The 12062-nt window shown below is 43.8% G+C and overlaps 2 pseudogenes; both read left to right on the plus strand.

The window, feature by feature from the left end:
• The first annotated feature begins 1797 nt into the window (after positions 1–1797).
• Positions 1798–2068, plus strand: LOC148034049 (small ribosomal subunit protein uS14 pseudogene; annotated as a pseudogene).
• An 8976-nt stretch (positions 2069–11044) lies between these two features.
• LOC148034050 (small ribosomal subunit protein uS14 pseudogene) lies at positions 11045–11414 on the plus strand (annotated as a pseudogene).
• The last annotated feature ends 648 nt before the right edge of the window (positions 11415–12062 follow it).

A 12062-nucleotide genomic window follows, 5' to 3' on the forward strand; every position in this document is an offset into this window, starting at 1 on the left:
ACGACGGACACTGAGCAACGAAACGCGGTCACAAGAACAATGAAAATTGCAAGACCTGCCAAAACGATTCATGAAGTTCAAAAAGGGAGAAAGGGTGGTGATCTTGCTGGGAGCCAAACGACAAGGGTAAGACAGTGAACCAATCAAGGGACTCGTCGAGGTCAAAGAGGTCAATTTAGCCAGGGAGGGGGAGACCCCACGACTTGTCTTTATAGCCGATGACTTGGTTGAGCAAGTTGAAGCAAGTCTCATTACTCTCTTGCAAGAGTATGTAGACATCTTTGCTTGGTCCCTAGAAGAGCTCAAAGGGGTAGACCCAAGTGTGGTGACTCACAACATACCCATGGCACATGACGCAACACCTGTCAAACAACGACCATATCCCATGAATCCAAAGCACACCCATGCTGTTAAGGAAGAAATCGACAAGCTAATGAGAGTAGAATTCATCTATGAAATTGAACACATGGATTGGGTTTCCCCCATAGTTATGGTATTAAAGAAGAATGGAAAGACTAGAGTGTATGTTAATTACAAGAAGGTAAACACAGCTACAAAGAGAGATAATTACCCACTACCGTTGTCGTATTGCTGCGCATTCGAGGTGTGTAAACCACCCAAAAGTTGTGCATGGGATTTGGTACTTTGTACATACTTAGTTGTTGTGATTACATTTATTTTCTGCGTATGAGTATAGTAGCGAGTATGAAGGATTGCTTTCAGTCTATGTTGAACAGGATCAAGGAGACACGACATTACAATTATTCAAACAAATGCATGAGGAGGATATCTCTTTGGATAGTATCACAATTGTATGCACCTTAAAAGCTTGTGGCATGGCTGGAGCTATAAACAAGGGCCAAGAAATACATGCTGAGATTGATAAGATAGGGCTATTGAAGACAAATGTGGATGTGGGCATTGCATTAATTGATATGTATGCTAAATGTGGCTGGCTGGCAGAGGCACAAGCAGTGTTTGATATGTTTCCTTATCGAGATCTAGACACATGGAATGTCCTAATCACAGGATATGCACAACTTTTGAAAGGCCACGTTATAATTCTGTAGTGATCTTTTGCTTCATCATGTCGAATGCATGAATCATGCGATGACATAGATTTTCCGAGTCAGGGCGGATCTCTGTAACTGGGAAATAGAGCTACGAAGGCTAAAGAGGGGATTTTGAAAGGCTAAAGAAGGAGGGAAAAGGAGAGCCGTGCTTTGAGGGGAAAAAGGAGAAGCTTTTGAGCTATTTTTAAAAAGGAGGCATTTTGGGGGGAAAGCGTAGGCAACTGCTGCAGAAATAGGGGAGTCGACACGCAAGGATGGAAGCGTGGACTGAGGCGGAATCAGGGAGGCATTGAGCCTGGTTTTTTTTGTGAGACAGTGAGTGAAGGGCGCAGAATTCTGGAAAAAGGAGGAAGTCGTCAACTGGAAAGAAAAAAATCAGAATATCGAAAGGAAGAATAGTGGTCACTGGTATCTCTGAGGGTACGAATTCTCTACCAGTTCGGCTTAGGCGAGAAACAGAGGATTGATGGGGAGGGGAACAGGGAGCGCTGGGGTGGCAATTTTGACGTCAAGGAAGGCACGGGAGGTGACGAAGGAAACGTTGAAGAAGAAACTATAGTCGAAGAAAAAAAAATCGCGAGTCATCGTTGAGACAACGAAATTGAGAAGAAGACCTTAAGTCGATGGTGTAGAGTACAAAAAGAGGAAAGCCGACGATGATCGATGCTGCTGTGACAGATGTGACGGAGGAACGAGGAGAAAATGGAGAGTTCGTGAGCCGCGTTATCGCCTGTGCATCGGTGAACCTCGTCTCGCTGCAGTGATCGGGCCAGTAAGATGGGGCATTCGGCCGTGTGGAACTCTCATCCCAAGAAGTATGGAGCAGGATCTCGCGCATGTCGTGTGTGCAAGAACGGCCATGGCTGGTTCGGAAGTACAACATCATGTGCTGCCGTCAGTGCTTCCGGATTTATGCCAAAGACATCGGCTTTGTGAAGTACCGTTAATGCGATGGAGAGGACTTACTGTGGGTGGATTCTACAGCTTGGAAGTAGTTGGGGTATTTCTTTCAGCCTGTTAGCCTGAAGGTGCTGCTAGGATTTTTGTATGGATTGCCTGTCCAGTGACTTAGAAAAGAACAATTTTGGAGCTACTCGTTAACCAGTGGCAGAACATGTATAGATGAATTCGTGATGTACCAGTGAGCCGAGATGCGATTTTGTGATATCACTTGTGTTTGATAAGGCTGTACTTGAGCCTACATTTTGTCCTATGTATGCACAAATGTGTGTCCAACTTAGCAAAGTGCCCGTTCTACAACTAATTGCTGCAGCACACATAGGATTTGCAAAGTGCTTGTTCTCAAAAGGCTTGCAAAACCAGCAGAAACAGAAGATGGTGTGAGCACGAGAAGCCAGCCTATGACGAGGCAGCAGTGAGCATTGTGGCCTCACTTAATGCCTGTGCTAAACAGAAGGATCTGATCGAAGGTGCTAGGCTACATGCAAATGTTTTGAAGAGCGGCCTGCTCGGAAGTAACCGCCATATAGTGAACACTCTTATCAGGGCTCTGAGGGTGCAGCATAAAGATGCTATAAATCATACCTATATTCATTTCCTGAAGATGTTATGCTTGGCCAACTGGTCTCTTTCTCTCTGAGTTCTTGTTTACTTATCCTGCCATGTTTACTACGCGCTGCTGTTTGGAGATTGGTGCTGGTGTGGAGGGTAAGCAATATCTGCTTGGCTTACTTGAATGTTTCAAAGAGAGCTGCTAAAGCCATCCTGGTTCACGCGAACGCTGCCTGAAGTGCTATGAATGCAACCATGGACAACAACAATTATACACTCTGAACAGCGTACTAATGTACCAACCCGTTATCATTTCCAGCATGTCAATGCCTCATGAAGAGCCATTAGTTTTGTCTTGATTTAAATACCATTTGTCCTTGAACCATACCATCAAACTAACTTGAAGAAAGAAGTCGTGCTGTCCAAATTTCCAGCTCACCGATTGCTATTTCTGCTTTTATGCCTGTATATCATGAATGATGAGAAAACATGAGATTTCAAGGCAGATTCTAAGCGTTCCTTTGATCATCCATATTCCTCAATAGAAATTGTGTTTGTTCCTGATAAAGAGTGCCAGAAATCTGATTTATTAGCCACAATTGATGAATATCTCTGGAACTGACAATTCAGAGGCTGTTCAAGTTTCTTCTTCTTGAAACAGTGTCTTGGGAACAATTTCTCATCTTGATTAGTCACCTGTGATCTTTTATCTTGAAATTAGTCAAGGTCTTCTGTAGACACGACTTTGCTTTGCTTTGGCAAATCCTTCGACATCTTTGGTGAACCCGACGTGAAAGCGTCGCAGAAATTTCAGGATGGGAGATTCTTCAGCCTCTATTTCAGCTTCTTCTACAACTCCAGCTGTGTCTACCTCAGCTCCATCAATGACTGCTGCGTCAAGTACTTCAACAGAGGATCTAAAACATATTTTGCAGAATATGTCCATGTATATGCAGCTCCAAAATCAGCAAACACAAATGTATATGCAGCAGCAACAACAATTGCATCAACAGCAGTTGTCTCAGCAAAGGCAACTCTATTCGGAGCAGGAGAATGCAAACAGCGCGACTAAGGCTATTGAAGCAGTTGAGAGTGAGAAGAAGCTATTTGACGGGCGTAATGTTTCAGCATATTTGAAGACATATGAGATCAAGATGGGGTTTTTTGGAGTTCCTGCTGGACTTATGAGTAAGTACTTCCTTCGTCTTGTCACACCTGCTTTGAGGACAAAGGTGACTGATTTATTTATTCAAAATACACATTGGCAAGATTTTAAGGCTCTAAAAGAAGAATACTTCCTTGAGGACTTTGGTATGGCTACTCGACGGTCATTCCGAGAGTGGGTCTACATGCCAAACAAAGGTCTTGCTGCTTCGGAGTTGATTCGAGAATTCGAAGAGAGGTATAGTCAGCTTGATGCCATTGAACAAAGAGCATTGGATGTTGAAAAAGTTGAGCTTTTCTTGCAAGCTGCAGATCCTGCTCTTCAAGAAGAATTGGGTGAGCTTCTTGAAGATCGCACGAAGCCTATGGGTCTTAAAACTGATTGGCAGGATGCTCAGGATGCAGTCTCGACTTTGACTAAGAGGAGGATATGGAAGACTCGCCTACAGAATGGTTCCATGACACCTTCACCATCATCTGTTCCTATGCCTACTTCTATCCCTGTTATTTCTTCTCCTCCTCAGCCAGTTTCTTGGCCTATGCCAGTGCCTACTGTTTCTACTCCACCTATTCCTCCTGTTCCACGACCGATGCCTACACCTTCTGCTCCAAAACCATCTGCTCCATCGGTGCCTACCTCTATTGATGACATAATCAAAGGCATCACAGATTTGACACTTGAGTCAGTCAAAGCAGAGTTAGTGGGAAAGTTGAAGGAGCAGTTTGCTTCAACTGTACCTACTACTTCTTCCAGTGCTCCTACTGCACCTAGGAGTGCTCCTAGTGCTCCTAGGAGAGATCGGAGATGTATTTGGTGTGATAGTACGGAGCATCAGCATTGCAGGGATTGTGACTCTTTCCAGGATGCAAGAAGGCAGAATTTGGTATATTGGGGGCAAGATGGTAAGATTTGGTTGACTGAGACAGGAGCTCCACTTGCTACCAACTTTGGTAAAGGTGGAATGAAGAAGTTAGTGGAGGACATGGCTGCGCGTACTTCTTATGTGATGGCTAGAGGTGATGCTTCTGCATATGGAGTACAGATTGAGAAGGGATCGGAGACTCAGTCCGCACTATGGACTTATGCTATGGAGACTGCAAACAAGGGAAAAATTTAGCAAACTGTTTTGACTAGTGCAGGCTCTAGCATCAGATCAGAGACAGGATGGGACTCGCCTATTGACAGGTATTCTATTTATGCTTATTTGGCTAAATCTCATGGTGCAGATGTATTTGTTGAGGAGAAGCGTAAGAGGGATGAAGAAAATCCAAGTGCAGCTAAGAAGACTAGAGGGGGTGAGTTTGTTACTCCACCTACTGCAGGACCGTCTTCAAGACCAGGGCCAGATCGACAGATGGAGGATGCTCAAAAGAGAGAAAAGAGGCAAGAGCCTAGAGAGAGAAAGCAGCCAGGATTCAGATTGATGTCCGATATTGAGACATCTACAGACATGAAGAAAATCTTTAATGATAAGATACTTGGCAGTGAGGTGACTTTCACTATTTCTGAGATTTTGGGCATCTCAAAAAGAGAGTTTCAGGATCAGTTTCAGGAGGTCTTGAAGAGGAAAAGACATGCATTGGCTACCACTGATACACAGGGAGTTTTGATTGGAGAGTTGGATGAGGATGATGATGAGGTTATGGTTGATAATGCTTCTGTTTTGCCACAGGTAGAGAAGAGGGTTCAGCCTATGCATTATGCTGAAATTGATGAGCCTGTTTTGATACCGCGTAGTCACTTTTCGCGGAGCCATTGGGCTAGGGCAACTACAGAGACGATGGTAAAGGTTGGAGAAAAACAGGTGCCTTATGTTGCATTGGTTGATCATGGTTCAGAGATTAATCTCATTGTTCGTGGAGTTTATGAGAGTAACAGATGGCCTATGGATGTAGAGCATGGGTGGCGTATGAGAGCCGCCAATAACACTACAGGTGATTTATATGCTGCTTGCCCTAGTGTCAGGGTTTCTATTGGTGATGTAGAGGAGGATTTTCATTTCTTTGTGCAGGATTCATGCTCTTATCCCATAATTCTTGGACAGCCATTCGTTACAGAGATGCGCATGGAGACAAAGGTCATGGATGATGGATCTGCTTATGCACGGATTCGCAGTAAAGATGGTATGAGAGCAGTTCAGTTTATGACTGTATGTGTGAACCATGTTAGAAACAGGGATACTCTCAGAGATGCACCCTTACCCACTGTGAGGGATTCGGGTTTTCATTAGGTACCGCCATTTCGCGAGACGACGGTGGTACAGAGGAGAGGAGATTGGAGTTCTCGCCTCCTGGCAGCAGTGTTTTCTCCTCCGGTTATGTTGTGATTTCAGCAAACAGTTCGATGAGCTATCAGAAGACTTCTAGATTGTCTAGAGCTGCCAGGCAGTATATATGCAGGAAGGAGAAAAATTTGAAAAATGTAGGAATTTTGGAGGATGATGAGCACATAGATGGTATGTATGACAGTGTGATTTGTACAGATACGATGACAGAGATGGGAGATATGCTGAAAATTGATATGCTGAATTGTCATGGTAATGTATTAGTGCAGTCCCTGGACATGTTTCATGAAATTGCAGATTTTATGTCACAGATTGAGTCAGAGGCTGAGGTAACTCAGCAAAGAGTGTTGAGTGCTGAAGAAAATCAGCAAAAAGAGTTTCCAGCTGGTTATGATCAGCTTTCAGAGAGACAGAGGGCTGAAAATTTTCAGCCAACAGAGTTTACTGCTGAAATATTTCAGCATTCAGAGTTTGGGGCTGTTTCTATGCAGTCCATAGAGCAGAGGGCTGAGAATATTCAGCCATTGGAGTGCAGAATTGCTGATTTACAGCAAGGTTTATGTAATGCAGAAGAGCATAATGAAGCCAGGGTTGACACGAAATAAAAAACTGTGGATAAGAAGGTGAAGCCGGTTGCTGTACCGCTTCCACCTGACAGTGATCAGCAAATAGAAAGGGCTGCTAAACAGCAAATTTTGAGGAATCTAGAGCATATTGGTCATAAATTTTCAGCAGAGACACTTGCTGAATTGAAAATTGGAAATGGTGATTTCTTGTTACCCATGGAGAAGCAATGCTTTCAGGAGATGCTTGAGCGTCATGGAAGGGGATTTGCTTTTGTCCCACATGAGATTGGATGTGTGAATCCTGATATTGTTGCTCCTATGGTCATCTTTACTATTCCTCATATCCCATGGAATCTCCGACCTATTCCAGTGCCTAAAGCACACTTGCCAAAGCTGATTGATTTATTGAATGAGAAAATCAGGATGGGAATCCTTGAGCCTTCATCTGCACCATACTCAAACAGGTGGTTTACAGTTCCAAAGAAGAATGGTACTCTTCGATTTATTCAGGACATGCAGCCAGTGAACAGGGTTACTATCAGGAATGTTGGTATTGGTCCAGTTGTGGATGAGTTTGCAGTGGCATTTGCTGGACGTGCCATCTATTCTTTGGGTGATTTATATTCAGGTTATGATCAGTTTCAGCTGGCTTTGGAAAGCAGGGACATAACCACCATGAGAACTCCTATTGGGCTTGTCAGGATGTGTACCTTGCCTCAAGGTGCCACTAATTCTGTTGCGCATATGATGAATGCCATGCATAAGGTCCTTCGTGATTACATACCTCAGCTTACTATGCCTTTCTTGGATGATGTGCCCATTAAAGGGTGTGCAGAAGAAGAGAAGAATGAGAGCCTAAATGAGCAGGGATGCAGATACTTTATGGCTGATCATATTTCAGCATGTGAGAAGATTTTGGCCAGGTTAGAAGAAGTGAACTTGACACTTTCAGGGCAAAAATCTGTTTTTGGAGTGAATGAGGTTGTCATTGTTGGGCATATGTGTGGATATTATGGCAGGAAACCCTCACCTGATAAGGTGAATGCTATAGGCAAGATTGCAGAGTATTGTTCTACTACTTCAGAGGTACGGAGATTCATTGGTGCTTGTGTGTTTTATATGATTTGGATACCTCATTTTGCACACATTGCAGATTGTTTGTATCAGCTGCTTCGAAAGGGGCAGAAATTTTATTGGGATGAGAGTCACACTAGAGCCATGCGGAAATTGAAGAAGTTATTGCAGAATGCTCCTACTCTCAGGAAAGCGGATTATAATTGTGATAGGCCTATTGTATTGACAGTTGACACTAGTCCAATTGGCATAGGTTGGGCTGTGGGTCAAGATGATGCAGATGGAAATAGGTATGCTATTCGGTTTGGGGCGAAAGTCCTAAACGAGAGATAGAGGAGATATCCGCAAATCAAGAGGGAGTTATTGGGGATTGTCACGGCTCTCAAATGTGACAAGGAGTACTTTATTGGAGCTTCAGTTGTGGTAGAGACAAATTGCTTGCCATTGATTGGTATGATTACGAGTTGTTCTACTCCGGATATAGCTATGTTGAGATGGATTGCATACATCAAGTCATTAAATCCGGAATTTAAACACATAGCAGGGAAGGATAATCCAGTGGCAGATATGTTGTCTAGAGCCAGATATGATGATGAGGAGACTCTACTTGCAGAAGAGGATGATGCAGAAATTTCAGCCACTATGGTTGATCATGTTTGTCATGTCTATGATATTGTGGCTTTCACAGAAGAGCTCTATGTTGGAGATTGGTTGCAGATTGGCAGGTACCTTAGTACACTAAGAAAAAGAGATGAATGGACAGATGAAGAGTTCAAGAAGATCAGAAGGAAAGCCTATGGTTATTTTCTCAAGGACGGATTTCTTTGGAAGCATCCGAAGAAAAGAGGCGGATTACCTTTGCGGGTTGTCTGCGATAGAGAGACACAGTTACAGGTGATGAGGGAGTTTCATGAGAGTCCTTGGGCTGGTCATAGAGGAGTATGGGCTACTTATGAGAAAATCAAGGAGAAATATTGGTGGAAAGGCATGTATAGAGATGTTTCTCACTTTGTTGAGACTTGCAGAGACTGCCAGATGTATTCAGTAGTGCGTCATAGAGATGAGCTTCATCCGACCTATCCGCTATGCATTCATTATAAGTGGGTAGTTGATTTGGTTACCATGCCTATGGGTCTATGCCAGATGAGGTACATTGTTTTGGCTAGAGAGGATCTTACCAATCATGTTGAGGGCAGATCTTTGAGAACGAAGACCACTAGTGCAGTGTGTAAGTTCTTATTGGAGGAAATTTTCTGCAGGTATGGTTGTGTGGGTAAGATCACTGCGGATCGTGGTGAATTGGATGCAGATGAAGCTAGGGAGTTTTTCTCTCAGCTAGGAATCAATTTGGCTCTAACCACAGCATACAATCCAGAGGGAAATGGGAAGAGTGAAAGAGGGCATCCGCCAATAGTGAAAGCATTAGCCAAAGCATGCAGAGGACGGATTGGAGAATGGCCGAGACTTCTACCATTTGCTTTATGGGCTGATCGTACGACTCATAGTGTTACTACAGGATATATGCCTGCAGAGTTGATGTATGGTCAGAAACTTGTTATGCCGATTGAGACTTGTGCTTTGACTTGGTCAGTTTTACCTTGGTAGGAGGATTTGACGAGAGAGGAGCTCTTAGCTCTTCGGATTCGACAGTTGGAGAGGAGACCTGAGGATATTCAGCTAGCTATTGACAGGTTGAAAGTTGCTAGACTAAGGAACAAGGACAGGTTTGATAGTAGGCATCGCTTGCGGCCTAGAGCAATAGAAGAGGGAGATTGGGTATTGGTCTTTGATAGCAGCCTTGAAAATCAGCATAATGCACTTCGGAAGATGGTGAAAAGATGGTTTGGGCCATACATAGTCAGACATGTCTTTGATAATGCAGCATATGAGCTGACAGAATTGGATGGAACAGTGCTTAGAGTGCCTATTGCTGGAAAAAGAATCAAGATTTTCAAGAAAAGAGATGATGAGGATTATGCTTTGGAAGAATTTTCAAGAGAAGAGCAACGACAAGAAACTCCAATGGAAGAGACAGATGATATGGCTGATAATCTTGTTGATCTACCGGAAATGCAAAACGAAGAGATTGATTTGTTTGTGGATCTTGATGATAATGATCATGGGTAGTTGGCCCATCCGGAGGATGCGCAGGATTAGAGGGGGTGGATGTCGTATTGCTGCGCATTCGAGGTGTGTAAACCACCCAAAAGTTGTGCATGGGATTTGGTACTTTGTACATACTTAGTTGTTGTGATTACATTTATTTTCTGCGTATGAGTATAGTAGCGAGTATGAAGGATTGCTTTCAGTCTATGTTGAACAGGATCAAGGAGACACGACATTACAATTATTCAAACAAATGCATGAGGAGGATATCTCTTTGGATAGTATCACAATTGTCTGCACCTTAAAAGCTTGTGGCATGGCTGGAGCTATAAACAAGGGCCAAGAAATACATGCTGAGATTGATAAGATAGGGCTATTGAAGACAAATGTGGATGTGGGCATTGCATTAATTGATATGTATGCTAAATGTGGCTGGCTGGCAGAGGCACAAGCAGTGTTTGATATGTTTCCTTATCGAGATCTAGACACATGGAATGTCCTAATCACAGGATATGCACAACTTTTGAAAGGCCACGTTATAATTCTGTAGTGATCTTTTGCTTCATCATGTCGAATGTATGAATCATGCGATGACATAGATTTTCCGAGTCAGGGCGGATCTCTGTAACTGGGAAATAGAGCTACGAAGGCTAAAGAGGGGATTTTGAAAGGCTAAAGAAGGAGGGAAAAGGAGAGCCGTGCTTTGAGGGGAAAAAGGAGAAGCTTTTGAGCTATTTTTAAAAAGGAGGCATTTTGGGGGGAAAGCGTAGGCAACTGCTACAGAAATAGGGGAGTCGACACGCAAGGATGGAAGCGTGGACTGAGGCGGAATCAGGGAGGCATTGAGCCTGGTTTTTTTTGTGAGACAGTGAGTGAAGGGCGCAGAATTCTGGAAAAAGGAGGAAGTCGTCAACTGGAAAGAAAAAAATCAGAATATCAAAAGGAAGAATAGTGGTCACTGGTATCTCTGAGGGTACGAATTCTCTACCAGTTCGGCTTAGGGGAGAAACAGAGGATTGATGGGGAGGGGAACAGGGAGCGCTGGGGTGGCAATTTTGACGTCAAGGAAGGCACGGGAGGTGACGAAGGAAACGTTGAAGAAGAAACTATAGTCGAAGAAAAAAAAATCGCGAGTCATCGTTGAGACAACGAAATTGAGAAGAAAACCTTAAGTCGATGGTGTAGAGTACAAAAAGAGGAAAGCCGACGATGATTGATGCTGCTGTGACAGATGTGACGGAGGAACGAGGAGAAAATGGAGAGTTCGTGAGCCGCGTTATCGCCTGTGCATCGGTGAACCTCGTCTCGCTGCAGTGATCGGGCCAGTAAGATGGGGCATTCGGCCGTGTGGAACTCTCATCCCAAGAAGTATGGAGCAGGATCTCGCGCATGTCGTGTGTGCAGGAACGGCCATGGCTGGTTCGGAAGTACAACATCATGTGCTGCCGTCAGTGCTTCCGGATTTATGCCAAAGACATCGGCTTTGTGAAGTACCGTTAATGCGATGGAGAGGACTTACTGTGGGTGGATTCTACAGCTTGGAAGTAGTTGGGGTATTTCTTTCAGCCTGTTAGCCTGAAGGTGCTGCTAGGATTTTTGTATGGATTGCCTGTCCAGTGATTTAGAAAAGAACAATTTTGGAGCTACTCGTTAACCAGTGGCAGAACATGTATAGATGAATTCGTGATGTACCAGTGAGCCGAGATGCGATTTTGTGATATCACTTGTGTTTGATAAGGCTGTACTTGAGCCTACATTTTGTCCTATGTATGCACAAATGTGTGTCCAACTTAGCAAAGTGCCCATTCTACAACTAATTGCTGCAGCACACATAGGATTTGCAAAGTGCTTGTTCTCAAAAGGCTTGCAAAACCAGCAGAAACAGAAGATGGTGTGAGCACGAGAAGCCAGCCTATGACGAGGCAGCAGTGAGCATTGTGGCCTCACTTAATGCCTGTGCTAAACAGAAGGATCTGATCGAAGGTGCTAGGCTACATGCAAATGTTTTGAAGAGCGGCCTGCTCGGAAGTAACCGCCATATAGTGAACACTCTTATCAGGGCTCTGAGGGTGCAGCATAAAGATGCTATAAATCATACCTATATTCATTTCCTAAAGATGTTATGCTTGGCCAACTGGTCTCTTTCTCTCTGAGTTCTTGTTTACTTATCCTGCCATGTTTACTACGCGCTGCTGTTTGGAGATTGGTGCTAGTGTGGAGGGTAAGCAATATCTGCCTGGCTTACTTGAATGTTTCAAAGAGAGCTGCTAAAGCCATCCTGG

This window comes from Lygodium microphyllum, chromosome 7 (genome assembly GCF_053477565.2).
Source record: "Lygodium microphyllum isolate KBCC chromosome 7, Lygodium_microphyllum_v1.1.10, whole genome shotgun sequence".
In the NCBI taxonomy this organism is placed as follows: Eukaryota; Viridiplantae; Streptophyta; class Polypodiopsida; order Schizaeales; family Lygodiaceae; genus Lygodium; species Lygodium microphyllum.